Below are 9,521 nucleotides of genomic sequence, written 5' to 3'. Positions count from 1 at the left end.
GTAGATGTAGGCGAGTTGATTGCAAAGAATCTGGATGAGGTACAACTCAACCAAAATTTACAACATGACACTCAAAACGAAATCCCATGTTCCAGATATGCTCTGACAAGCAAAGGGAATGGTTGCAGGACTACTTTTCAAGAGCTGTTTGATTTTATCTCAACATTCAAGAATTCCATCAGTTTTAAGATCTTACATAAGCAATATTGTTTTGTTGATAAGAAAATGGAACAAGAACCAACACAAAAGAAAGAATTCTCAGTGACTATTTTTTTTTTCAACCTAAAATAAACAATACGAGCACTTTTTCCAGGTTCTTCTACTTGGAGAAGCTGCACATTTGCCAACGATGATGTGCATCCCAGAAACATCTGATCACAAATGCTACACTCCTCTCGTGAAGCCACTGGATTCAGCTAGCCTATATATAGTCTTTTCTCAAACTTTGAATATTATAGACTTTAAGATAATAAAAATCTTCTAGAAAAAAAATGATGTCTACTTATTAGTCATGCAACACTATGAGTTTGTCCACCTCATCACGAAGTCCTTATTTAGTAATGAAATGCTGATTAACACTGATTAACTGATAGATCACTGATTAAAATGGTTCATTAGGGAAGTAACTTGCATCTTATTAATAAACAACCAAATTATCCTCATCTCACAAACTGTCGTTAAATAGTTTAGTCTTAGAAGAAATTTCTCTGCCCTCCCCAAATAGTAATGCTTTATCTCTTAATACCTTTCTTAATTTCAGAGGCACCTGGGTAGCTCTGTTGGTTTAGTATCCAACTCTTGGTTTCGGCTCAGGTCATGATCTCACAGTTTGTGAATCTGAGTCCCTGTTGGTTTGGCTCCATGTTGACAGTACAGAGCCTGCTTGGGATTCTCAATCTCTCTCTCTCTCTCTCTCTCTCTCTCGCTGCCCCAGCCCGCTCTCTCTCTCAAAATAAACTAAAGAAAGAAAGAAAGAAATAACAAAAACCTTTCTTAATTTCAGAATGCTGGTTTTTTGATATACACACAAAATGGAATTTTTAAAGCTTATTAGACTATTTTTTGTCCTCAGGTGAATTTTTCACCATTCCTGAGTAACGTTGCATAAAGTATGACACATAAAAACTGCATGCCAAATACTGAGCTGAATGATAATATTCAATAGTCTTTAATCCCTATAAACAGTGTCTGTGGTAGGTATTTAGTCTTCCTCCTTTTACTTTCAAGATATGATTGTGGCCTAAGGCTTATCTTATAGCTGGATATCTTTCTCTCTTTATGCTTCTCTTGAAGATCACATCTGAAAAATGCTTTATTTCTATACAGAAATATCCAAATGTCTTCCTCTAATGCAGCTACTTTCCCTAAATGTCATCTGTGTTATCTTTATATCTCATATTTGTTATGTCTGATATTCTTCTTTCACCCACAATTTAATACTGGAAAGTAACTGTGGTCTGATAGAAAGTCATTCTAGACTATAAATAATCAAAAAATTTAGTCTGGGGTCCTGAATGTGCCCTGATTATGTGAGCTTTGTCAGTTGAGTACCTTTGTCAGCTTTGTCAGTTATTGAGTACCTTTGACTCAATAAGCACTCTTATTTCTAAAACAATATTAGAATAGTACTTGGTATCTTCCTCTACTCTCCAATGTTATTTAATGACTAAAACTAAATAGTCCTAGTTTCCATCACCCTTTTTGTTCTGTATGACTCTGCAGTTCTCACGACTGATACCTTTTTAATCTTTCAGTTCAACCATGCTCTTGGAGTCATCTTAAAAATCTCATAGTTTGAACTCTAAATCCTGTCAGTTATATTGTACTGACAATTCACTTTATTATGAGTATTGCATAATAATATCCCTCAAATATATCCCTCTCTTCCTAATTCCAATGTATTCTCCATGATTCTAGATTTAATTACTTCTCTCTGAAATAATATCAAAAGGCATCCTAACTGTTCATTGGTCTTCATTTTATATGTTCTCATATCTTTCCTCTACTTTCCTTAATTGAATTGTTTTTTTATTATTTTTCTTAATTCTTCACTCTATCCTTATGTTGTAAAAAAAAAGGATATAAGTTGATTTAAAAAGAATACCTCCTCTCTACTTAAAAAAAAAAAAAATTAATGTTTATTTATTTTTGAGACAATGCGAGAGACAGAGTGCAAGCAGCAGAGGGAGACACAGAATCTGAAGCGAGTTCCAGGCTCTGAGCTGTCAGCCCAGGGCCCAACACGGGGCTCCTACTCACGAACGGTGAGATCATGACCTGAGCCCAAGTCGGACGCCCAACCGACTGAGCCACTCAGGCGCCCCCTCCTCTCTATTTTTTTAAAGCAGAAACAATGATGAGCAAAAATGGAATAATAAAAAGGGGTCCCAAGTGGGGTTTGAGAGAATAGATGTCTAAATAGATGTATGTGATCATGTATTAAGCACCATGAGAAACTAATAAAGCATTTCATTCATTTGTTCATTCATTCGTTCGTTCATTCAGCACATGTTTTATTTTCTCTAAACAAATTGTTCTTTAGAGAGGATAGTGTCTACTCTCACAAGGTGATCATTGGGAGAGCCAGGATCCCACCAGGGAAATGTGGCTGACATTAGTGGTCTTTTACGATACCCTGTATCGTTACTTCCATATTAATTTTCCACTCTTTCCACTAAGTTCTTCATTCCCTAATCACTTACAATATAATGACGTACTTGGCCACTTCGGCTCTACCTTCCATACCCAGACTCATTACTCATTCCTTTCTAATACAAATGATTGGAACATCATCATAATTTATCTGCTCAATTATTTACATATTTCTTGTATATTAGATTGTTTAAAATAGGAAAAACCCCTTCAGAATACATATAATCGGTTTTCACTCATTATATTTTTAAGCCATATCAGAGATTTTTTTGATGCTTTATATATCTCAGAGAGAGAGAGAGAGCACAAGTGGGGGAGGTGCAGAGAGAGAGGAGGACAGAGGATCTGAAGCAAGCTCTGCACTGACAGCAGTGAGACAACACGGGGCTCGAAATGACGAACCATGAGGTCATGACCTGAGCTAAAGTTGGTCACTCAACTGACTGAGCCACTCAGGCACCCCATAAACCATATCAGAGATTAAAAAAAAATATGTCATGAGTGCCTCTTTACAATAGGACTGAAGGTACACCACCTGTTTGTTATGAATATTCTTCATTGTAACATTATTTTTAAAAATTTTTAATGTTTATTTATTTTTGAGGGAGGGAGGGAGTGGGAACAGGGGAGGGACAGACACACACACACACACACACACACACACACACACACACAGAATCCAAATCAGGCTCCAGCCTCTGAGCTGTCAGCACAGAGCCCGGCAGGGAGCTCGAACTCGCAAACCATGAGAATATGCTTTGAGCTGAGGTGGGACATTTGACCAACTGAGCCACCCAGGCACCCCATCATTGTGATGTCATTTAAAAGAGTATAAACACACACAGAACTCACTCTACTTCTCTAGTAAATTCATACCAGGAATTCACAGAATCAAAAGATGATGAGGGAATTTTCAAATTTTTGTTAGTTATGAAGTTTTGAAGTAGGTGGCAAATAAAATCCTTTAGTAGGTGTTCTTATTAGTGAACATATCTATAGGGAGTCTTCCACATTGTGGCCTGTCAATAAATGAAGACAGCTGAAATTGTTCATTTAATGGAAAATAAGAATTTTAAAAGGGATGTGTTTATAAGTTATTTTCATGTATGAACACAGTAGGAAATAAAAATACCAATGCTGAGAACTAATTTGTTACAGAAGCCTCAACTCCAACTTGAATTACAAGCAAAAATCTGCAAGTTAAGACTAATATAAAGGATCCTGTTCCTGACATCCTGAGAAAAAATATAATTTAACAAAAATTCATTTACAAAGAACTCAGATCTATCACTCTACAATAAAACTGAATGACAGCATATACAACTATTTCACATCCACCATATATGAGACTAATCTTTTAAAATTGCCATAAATAAAATAAATCAGTGTAATTCCCTTGTAACCAGAAGTTTTAAAAAAACTGCTTGCCCAGTTTTTAAAGATGGGTCATTTATTATTATTTTTATTTATTTATTTTATGATTATTTTTTGAGAGATAGTGTGCATGAGTGGGGCAGGGGCAGTAGGAAGGGGAATGAGAGAAAGAATCTTAAGCAGGCTCCACACCCAGTGTGGAGTCCCAGGTGGGACTTGACCTTAGGACTCAGGACCCTGAGATCATGACCTGAGCCAAAATCAAAAGAGTCGGACACTTAACCAACTGGCCACCCAGGGCTTCCTTCTAGTTTTTATTTGAGTAGAGTTGACACACAATGTTACCATAAATCATATATGTATATATATTAATGTATGTATACTATATATGTATATATTATAAATCATATGCCTGTATATTAATATATAAATTAATATATAAATATATATAATAGAAGCACAGGCAAGGCAAATGTCAAGAGAGGTAGGTCACAGACAAATTTGATCATTTGAGTACCAGATGTGATACCTTAACCACAATTTTCTGTATTGTAGACTAAAGCTCTTACCCATTAAATGTTGCTGGGAAATCTACTATGTAGATAGATTTATTTATTTATTTATTTATTTATTTATTTATTTATTTATCCTACTGTGTAGTTTTATTTTTCTTAAGTTTATTTATTTTTGAGAGAGAGAGAGAGAGAGAGAGCGAGTGAAGGAGGGGCAGAGAGAGAGGGAGACACAGAATCAAAATCAGGTTCCAGGCTCCGAGCTGTCAGCACAGAGCTCTACTGGGGGCTGGAACTCATGAACCATGAGATTATGTCCTGAGCCCAGGTTGGACACTTAATCGACTGAGCCACCGAGCCACCCATGCACCCCCGTTCTGTGTAATTTTAAATGGTAAATATGCTAACCATTTTGGCTGGCATCTCTGAGAATTTGAGGTGCTTTCTTTCAGAAGATGAAGATACTTTTAAAGTCACTATTTCTAAAATGTTTCATTTCTATTCATGTTTTCTGGCAAACTCCTATTCAACTTTTAAAACAAAATCCAAGGAACCTTCTTTTCAAAAACTTGACCGGCTAGGGTTTGCTATAATCTACTTTTTTTATAGGTCTCTGTTCCACAGAATTTACCACATTATTTGGAGAACATTTGTTTATTCCTTGGGTTTTCAGGGGTCCTTGTGAAAGAATAGGGACTCATTTCTGCTTCCAGAGGAAAGTGGAGAAAAATTTTAAAAGGGGAAAAATGCATTTGTGTGTATGCATGTAACTACACCATGGATATGCACACACACACACACACACACACACACACACACACACTCACACACACACACAGAAAATAACCAGACCAATGCCCTGATAACTAGAATTAAAATTCTAGAAGAAATAATAATATAGAAAATAATTAACATAGAGAGTGTGATAAGGAAAATTGTAGACAGTAAATAATCAAAAGGGAAAGGGAAGAGGATTTCAAAAGAAACTTCAAAGGACTAATTAAAATCACCCAGATATAGAAAAAGCAGACCTTCAAGCAGAACCATGTAATGCATTAAGAACACAGACAGCTAGAGGAAGAAGACTAGATGTAATCTTAGTACAAGAGAAACAAGCTTCAATACAAAGAAGGAAATTGATTTCACATCAAGGGAGGGACAGGGGCTCTTTCTTTGGTCTGTAAATGAAAAAGAAATATAGAGGGGGACTTTAATTTAGGATACCAAGGCTATGTTTGGAGATGTGCAAGATCCAAGTTTGAAGATGTTCGACCAAGAAGTAAATTAAGAAAAGATTCAATTTGTAGATGTGTAACACTCCACCACCTCTAAAGAAATATGAAGGGAAAAAATGATTTAACCCTCTTACATATTCCAGCATACCAACAGAAGTGTCTGTTAGGGCAGACTTTCTACTGTGTCTTAGGAAACAGACAGGATTGCAGAAAACAGAAAATGACCCACAGGCCAAATATTTAGATTCAGTCTGTAAGACATGAAGGATACTTATTTAGATATAAATGCCAACAGTTTGGAATATACTTCACACACATACACATTCATGCATACACACACACACACACACACACACACACACACACACACACACACAAATATGGAAGTAGGTCAGTAGAATTAAGAAGCTTTATGAGCAAGAAATAATAGAACTTATATACTGTTTTTCTGACCCAGGCTACAGTAATAGCTAAAAATTAGTATCTCAAAAGCTATGAAATATCTATATGTGTGTATACATAGATAAAGAAAGAAATAAAGAAATCAGAGTAAAAACAGTGGTCAAAAGAAAAGATGCCTAGCTCTCTTTTCAAGATGTCTTGGTCGCAGGATATATTTTAAACGATATAAAGAAAGCATTCGAGGGGAGGAGTAAAACCAAAGGCTTTAAAGAGAAGAGTAGATATTCCCAGCTGTACAAGTGTTCAGTGGAACATGTAGTTGGAAAAAAATAATCAAAAGTGAAGTGGAGCAGAAACAGCCAAAATGAAAGTGCAAAGGAAAGACATTTATACTGACAGAGTCAAGAGAAGAACAGAAAAAAGAAGTCAAATAAAAATAAAGATTCACCTGCAGAAATTCTAAAGTTCACTTATTCATTCAGCAATCACTTATTAGGAGCCTACTGTGTGTCAGATACTATGATATGGAGGCTTAAAAATGAATAGGCCACAGCACCAATTCTCAAAATGCTCACAATATTTTGGGATTATACCCCCAAAAGGACTGTAACCACAATGCAATATTTATCCTCATTGATCTCCACTGGTGTGCATCAGGTCTTAAAATGTTTTCATGTTTTTTTTTTCTCTATAGCACTTTGCTAGTGAGCACGTATAAAGAATTGATACTAATGCTTCAGAGATTGTTTATTAAAAAGAACATTTGCTCTGATGTGAAACTAACGAGGTTTCATTCTGCCAAGGTTGAAAATGAATTCATATTAAGGCACTGCCTCATGATAAATACTCAGGAAGTGTTAGCTATTATTATGGTACTTAATATTCAGAACAACCTTTGGAGGTAGGTCCTATTATTATTCCCATTCTAAAGAAAGGTAAGACAAGGTGAAAAGAGATTAAGGAATTTAACAGTAATTGCAAAGCTCATCGTTGACAGAACCAGGATTCAAATCCAAGGGTTGTATGCCCTCAAAGCATGAACTTTAATATCCTACCATAGTTGTCTTTCAATGTAGTTTATGCCAAAAGTTTGACCTCAAAGCACAAAGTCCCCAGTAAATACCAGCTGTTACTATTATTAATATAAGGATGCTGTTATTTATGACATCATTTCTCAGTCTGTGTACTTATCATTGTTAGATAACAGGCTGCAATAAATCACTGGCCTTCTTTCTATACCATAAACATACCATGTTCTGCCTGCAGCTCACTCTGCCCAGAATGCTCTCTCCCTTCAGATCCTCACATGAGTAAATCTCTCCTGTGATTTGGTTCTAAGCTCAAATTGGCCCCTCTGACAAGCTTCCCTTGATCATCTGGTCGAGGGCCAGGCTCACCTCTGGGACTCGCCTCTAGGGCTCATCCTCCACGTTAGCCAGTGCCACTGTTGGCACTCATCAGTCTCTCATTTGTTTACTTTTACTGCCTCCCCAGCGAATGTGACCACCATGCTCCTTCGCCTCTGTATCCACACAAGATAGGAGATCAGTAAATATTTGCCAGAAGAGTAATGTCACTAGGATGTTTCCTTATACATAGACTTCACCCCATAAATATAATTTCATCACTCTGCTTGCCCACCCGTAAACTTGAGCAGAAAATCTGAATTTCAAGCGAATGCATAATTTCCCTATAGCTTCATGTTTTAGTTCCCTTAAACCCATCATTTGTCAATTTTAAGAGCCATGGTTGTATAGGACTTAGCTAAAAGTGACTCCAACTTCTCACCATGGTCCTCCTACTCATTGTACATATTCTTGCAAGTTGCTAAAAGCACTGATAAAATTTGTTTTCAGTGTCCAGGCTGGAGTCCAGCCTGTGAAATAAGATTAAAAAAAATAACCTACAATATATGATCCTGCACAAATATGTAATTTATTATGCACAGGAAAATTAAAAATTAAGTAAACCTAGTACACTAAGCAAAACTGCTATAATAATTTAAGAAAAGTACAGAAAACTAGGGTTTTTTTTGGTTGTTTTGAATGTATTTTCTTCCTTCTCCCACCTTCTCTCCTTTCTTCTTCTTCTTCTTCCCCTTCTTCTTCCTTCCTCCCTTCTTCTTCTTCTTCTTCTTCTTCTTCTTCTTCTTCTTCTTCTTCTTCTTCTTCTTCTTCTTCGTTAGGTAGAAAGAAAGGGATATTTTATTATCTAGGGGAATCTCTTTTGTTCCAGGAAGTATGTAGGTAGAAAGAAAGGGATATTTTACTATCTAGGGGAATCTCTTTTGTCTCAGGAAGTATGTCCAAGTTAATCAGATGAAAGCTAATGGCCTTCTCTGAATGCCTCAAAAGTAAGCAGGAAAGTGAAGAACCCAATTATTACTACAGTATCTCTTTTATCAAGTAGGTGACAAATTATACAAATGTTACTAACATTTATTACTTCATTACTTGTATCTTTCAAGGTCTTACCAAAATTATCTTTGGTAGAATACTTGATGCCCTTATTTATGTCCTACCTATGCAAATGAGCCCAAAAGAAGATCTCTAAATTTAAGTATTTATTCATGGTCTTGAAGCGTGTTCTCTAGAGACAATAAAGAAAACAGCTCTCCAGGTAACTTTCCATAAGGCATAGACTTCCAAGTTCTGTTTTTCCAGGGGCTCACATGTCACTTGTTCTTGTCTTTCACCATGCGGCATACAGCTGAATATTTACTAAGTTAAGGTTCATAGGCTCCACATCACTATTAAAAGCATTTATTTTACCATCTACACTCATCATTCCAGGAAACAATTTTTTTTTCGGTCAAAAGAAACTATTTTGAAAGTGGTATCTTATAGTGGTTTTAAGCCCCTCCTCCACGAGCCCCCAAATAACCTGGAAGGTCAGGTACTGAGAATGGTAGATTGAGTAAGAAGATACGCAAGACAGTTAAAATACTATATACCCAGAAAAATAATTTCCTATGTGTTTGTATGGGATTATTAGGAAAAATGCTCACAAATAATCTTGTGAAGTAGTCATTCCTATTTTACAAATAAAGAAATTGTGTATTGGAAAGAATGATTAGCTTTACCAAAACTGATTAGTTAGCCAGAAAAAATATCCTAGTGAAAATACTTTAGTAAGTTAGTATAAGGGTGTTACTTTTATTTTAAATAGATTGGCACAGGAAATGCCGCAAGTGATTTAGTCTGGATATATTTTATATTGCTACCCATATTTAGTAAAGCTGTAATAAATTTTAATGAAACCCATTTGCTGTAGGGTCAAAAAATGGCTTAAAACACAATCAGGACATGATATATAGAAATGAATAATATAGATTGTTCAGATATAG

The sequence above is a fragment of the Panthera tigris genome, chromosome C2 (assembly GCF_018350195.1).
Source record: "Panthera tigris isolate Pti1 chromosome C2, P.tigris_Pti1_mat1.1, whole genome shotgun sequence".
Lineage (NCBI taxonomy): Eukaryota > Metazoa > Chordata > Mammalia > Carnivora > Felidae > Panthera > Panthera tigris.
The sequence above is the reverse complement of the archived record's forward strand: the minus strand, read 5'-3'. Positions refer to the sequence as shown.